General features: G+C 47.8%; 1 pseudogene; it reads right to left on the reverse strand.

Annotated features, from left to right (window-relative positions):
- Positions 1–1,215: 1,215 nt before the first annotated feature.
- Positions 1,216–1,325, reverse strand: LOC143986381 (U2 spliceosomal RNA; annotated as a pseudogene).
- Positions 1,326–5,716: the final 4,391 nt, after the last annotated feature.

Here is a 5,716-nt window from a genome sequence, read left to right on the forward strand (position 1 = left end):
ACAACATCAAAAACCTCACCATGCCTCTTACTAAATACCTTGGGATGTCTACTTTCAAAAAGGGGTTATTTGGGGGGTATTTGTACTTTCCTGTCTTGTTTGGGTCACAAGAAATGAGATAAGCCACCGGTACTTCAGGTGTGATACATTTTTTATGATTTGCACCACAGCTTGTGGACTCTCTAACTTTCACAAAGACAAAATAATATCCACTAATTTGGTATATTTTTACCAAAGATATGTAGCAGTATAAATTGTAGCCAAAATTTATGAAGAAAAAATAATAATTTGCAAAATTGTATCACAGAAACTAAGAAAAATGTGTTTTTTTTTTAAATTTCCGGTCTTTTTTTATTTATAGCGCAAAAAATAAAAAACCCAGAGGTGATCACATACCACCAAAAGAAAGCTCTATTTGTATGAAAAAAGGACAAAAAAAATATTTGGGTACAGTATTACATGACCCGAAGGGGGACCCCATGAGAAAAGGCGAACCAAGCCAAAAGGCCATGTCCACCCCCTCCCAAGACTTTCAGAGTAGGCCTGGGAAAATTCAAAAAGGTGACAAATACAGGTTCAAATAAATAGAAAGTGGGGGAGAAGGAAGTGGGAGAAGTGAATAGTGACCATTGTGTAATACAATGGCTGGCCCTTCGGCCAAGAATAAAAAATTCCTCTGGTCCTAGCCAAAAGGCTCGGCCCTAGAGGCAGGTGTGAATGGTGTATGGTGAAGTGACTATGGTGCCATGAATCAAAGTGACCCTTACTCACAGTGATTGTACGGCACCCCTGAAATGCCACTTCAGGGGCACACTCATCACAGGCTTTTCGTCAAAACCCTGACCAACAGCCCAGGCCAGAGCAGCCCCCACCCCAGCCAGGAAGGCCTGAAGTTCTGGCAGCTTGGGGAGAACCTTTACCATCAGGCTCAAAGGTTGCCCCCATCACTCCTACCTAATTAGATTCGAGAAATACTGACCACTCCCCCAGTGGGAAAGGGGAGCCAGTGTTCTCTCCCAAAAACCTGACTGGAGCTAGAACTACTCCAATCGAAGCCAGAAGGCCAGGGACCTGACCCTCTGGCCAGACCTGATGCAGCACCCATCCTCACCAGGAGCACCCTTCCGGACGACTCAGACTCGACACCCCTGACGTCTCTAAGGGCGCCCAGACACTGGCCACTACCGAAACCGCCCTTCCAGATGCAATGACACCATTGGATTTGCATATGCCCTCCCCACACTTGGGAGTAGCATAGCGCCTCCTCTGGCAACTGATGAGAACAGATACTACACTTGATCTTAGCCAAAAAGCCGAGAATATAGCATAATAATATATGTAACGTGACACCTATGGAAACATCCGTGGCGTCTATGAGAACAGCCATGGTACTGGCCCTGCATTCTGGAGTGGAAACTTGGATACCCCATTTAAACCCTGTAAAGGGGATAAGCACATCCAGCCAAACACGAAAGTGTGAGGCATATACAGCGGGTGAGTGTAATCACATAAGGGGAGAGGAGTCACATCTAAAGCGGTGTGGTGGAGGAGTGTAGATGTAATCTGCTGTTTATTCAAGAGACACTGGTTAAACGTTTTTTTCACTATTCCATTATTTGGATTATGATCTGAAGATTCAACGTATGGACTATGATTTTACTGGGATACATTATATTATGTTCTCAGGAGCTTTCACAGTGGTGTTGGTAACAATATTTGTAGGAAGTGGACATTGTTTGATAGAACTTGAAACAATTCATTTGATTCTCGTTATTTGTTTATTTATTTTTAGGCTTCATGCACACGAGACGCAGATGCAAACGCTGCTGGACACATGTTGAAACCGGCGTTTAGAAACGCGAGTTTTGCCGCGATTTTTTCCGCGATTTAGCAGCGTTTTACCGCGTTTTACCGCGTTTGCGTCTAGAAGCATTTAGTTAAGCTAACATCATAGACCCTCCCCAGCTCAAAAAAACAGTATTATTAACTATTTCAGCAATTTTGTGAGACCAGAGTGAGTAGCAGCAGCTGTGAGAGCTGCAGTGTACTTGTATTTAGCGTGTCACTTGCCACGGGACCTGCCACAAGTTGTGGATTGTCCACTTGCCACGTCACTTGCCACGTCACTTGCCACATCATCTGCCACAAGTTGTGGATTGCCCAACTGCCACGTCACCTGCCACAAGTTGTGGATTGTCCACTTGCCACGTGACTTGCCACATCACCTGCCACGTCACTTGCCACGTCACCTGCCACAAGTTTTGGATTGTCCACTTGCCACGTCACTTGCCACGTCACTTGCCACAAGTTGGGGATTGTCCACTTGCCACATCACCTGCCACGTCACCTGCCACAAGTTGTGGATTGTCCACTTGCCACGTCACTTGCCACATCACCTGCCACGTCACTTGCCACATCACCTGCCACAAGTTGTGGATTGTCTACTTGCCACGTCATTTGCCACATCACCTGCCACATCACTTGCCACGTCACCTGCCACAAGTTGTGGATTGTCCACTTGCCACGTCACCTGCCACGTCACCTGCCACAAGTTGTGGATTGTCCACTTGCCACGTCACTTGCCACGTCACCTGCCACAAGTTGGGGATTGTCCACATCACCTGCCACGTCACTTGCCACATCACCTGCCAGAAGTTGTGGATTGTCCACTTGCCACGTCACTTGCCACATCACCTGCCACGTCACTTGCCACAAGATGTGGATTGTCCACTTTCCATGTCACCTGCCATGCCACCTGCCACAAGTTGTGGATTGCCCACTTGCCACGTCACCAGCCACATCACCTGCCACAAGTTGTGGATTTCCACTTGCCACGTGACTTGCCACATCACCTGCCACATCACTTGCCACGTCACCTGTCACAAGTTGGGGATTGTCCACTTGCCACATCACTTGCCACCTGCCATGTCACTTGCCACAAGCTGTGGATTGTCCACTTGCCACGTCACTTGCCACGTCACCTGCCACGTCACCTGCCACAAGTTTTGGATTGTCCACTTGCCACGTCACTTGCCACAAGATGTGGATTGTCCACTTGTCACATCACCTGCCACATCACTTGCCACATCACCTGCCACGTCACCTGCCACAAGTTGTGGATTGTCCACCTGCCACGTCATTTGCCATGCCACCTGCCACAAGCTGTGGATTGTCCACTTGCCACGTCACCAGCCACATCACCTGCCACAAGTTGTGGATTGTCCACTTGCCACCTGACTTGCCACATCACCTGCCACGTCACTTGCCACATCACCTGCCACAAGTTGTGGATTGTCTACTTGCCACATCACTTGCCACATCACCTGCCACGTCACTTGCCACAAGATGTGGATTGTCCACTTTCCATGTCACCTGCCATGCCACCTGCCACAAGTTGTGGATTGTCCACTTGCCACATCACCAGCCACATCACTTGCCACAAGTTGTGGATTGTCCACTTGCCACACCACTTTCCACGTCACCTGCCACGTCACCTGCCACAAGATGTGGATTGTCCACTTGCCACGTCACCAGCCACATCACCTGCCACAAGTTGTGGATTGTCCACTTGCCACATCACTTTCCACGTCACCTGCCACGTCACCTGCCACAAGTTGTGGATTGTCCACTTGCCACGTCACCAGCCACATCACCTGCCACAAGTTGTGGATTGTCCACTTGCCACATCACTTTCCACGTCACCTGCCACAAGTTGTGGATTGTCCACTTGCCACGTCCCTTGCCACGTCCCCTGCCACGTCCCCTGCCACGTCACCTGCCACAAGTGGATTGTCCACTTGCCACATCACTTGCCACATCACCTGCCACAAGCTGTGGATTGTCCACTTGCCACGTCACCAGCCACATCACCTGCCACAAGTTGTGGATTGTCCACTTGCCACGTGACTTGCCACATCACCTGCCACGTCACTTGCCACATCACCTGCCACAAGTTGTGGATTGTCTACTTGCCACGTCACTTGCCACATCACCTGCCACGTCACTTGCCACAAGATGTGGATTGTCCACTTTCCACGTCACCTGCCATGCCACCTGCCACAAGTTGTGGATTGTCCACTTGCCACGTCACCAGCCACATCACCTGCCACAAGTTGTGGATTGTCCACTTGCCACACCACTTTCCACATCACCTGCCACGTCACCTGCCACAAGATGTGGATTGTCCACTTGCCACGTCACCAGCCACATCACCTGCCACAAGTTGTGGATTGTCCACTTGCCACATCACTTTCCACGTCACCTGCCACGTCACCTGCCACAAGTTGTGGATTGTCCACTTGCCACGTCCCTTGCCACGTCCCCTGCCACAAGTGGATTGTCCACTTGCCACATCACTTGCCACATCACCTGCCACAAGTTGTGGATTGTCCACTTGCCACGTCACCTGACACAAGTTGTGGATTGTCCACTCGCCACGTCACTTGCCACATCCCCTGCCACAAGTGGATTGTCCACTTGCCACGTCACTTGCCACGTCCCCTGCCACAAGTGGATTGTCCACTTGCCACGTCACTTGCCACGTCACCTGCCACAATTTATGGATTGTCCACTTGCCACGTCACATGCCAGTCACCTGCCACAAGTTGTTGATTTTCCACTTGCCACGTCACCTGCCAGGTCACTTGCCGCGTCACCTGCCAGGTCACTTGCCACGTCACCTGCCACAAGTTGTGGATTATCCACTTTCCACGTCACTTGCCACTTCACCTGCCACGTCACTTGCCACAAGTTGTGGATTGTCCACTTGCCACGTCACTTGCCACCTGCCATGTCACTTGCCACAAGTTGTGGATTGTCCACTTGCAATTGCAATTGTTTAAAATATTTTTCTAATGGTTTTTCATCATTTGCAATCATTTTTGAGATTTTTAATGTAAAAAAAAAGGTCACCTTTAAAAACGCATATAAACGCAAACGCAGCTAAACGCGGTAGCGGCGTTTTGCCGCATTTTACCGCATTTTGCGTCTGAAACGTGGAAATTTTTGCTTCTGAACGCTTTTTTTTGCTTCTGGAAAAACGAGATTAAACGCAACTGCATAAAAATGGAAAAAAACGAGACTGTGTGCATGGACACATAGGATAACATTGAATGAGTTCAGGGGCAGTTGAAAAAACTGTCCAACTGCATCTGAACGCGCGTTTAACTGCGTCTCGTGTGCATGAGGCCTTAGTGTTGAATAATATTTAGTCACAGGGTATTTTTTTCAGCAGATCGTATATATTTGTTATCACTATTCATCTGGTGACATGCACTATATAATAATTTGTGTTAATTAATATCGATACAAACTATTTATTAATTTTCTCTATTTCTGTATGCTCGGGGCAGGGTTTGCACAGTGTAGTAACATTTAGTAATTCATGTTCACTGGACTGGGTCTATAGTTTTTAATACTTTTGAATTCAATGGTGTGGATTTATATTTAGCGCTGCTTATTCTATTGTTTAGATAAGGAATACTGTACACATAATAATATATGATTTAGCTTAATTATAAGCTTTTTCAACAGCAGCAGATTCTCATTCTCCCTCTTAACTATATGAGAAAAACATGGGATTGTGGGTAAACCTTATAGATAAGAGGGCTGGGCTGAAAGGGAGCATTTGTCTTTTAGACACATGCCTTTTCTATGACACTGCAGTAAGAGGCATGCCTCCACTGCAGCATTTTTATTGGCCAGCTGGGGCCAATGG

This window comes from Lithobates pipiens, unplaced genomic scaffold (genome assembly GCF_037356315.1).
Source record: "Lithobates pipiens isolate NorthernLeopardFrog02 unplaced genomic scaffold, aLitPip1_a1.2 Scaffold_16, whole genome shotgun sequence".
NCBI lineage: Eukaryota > Metazoa > Chordata > Amphibia > Anura > Ranidae > Lithobates > Lithobates pipiens.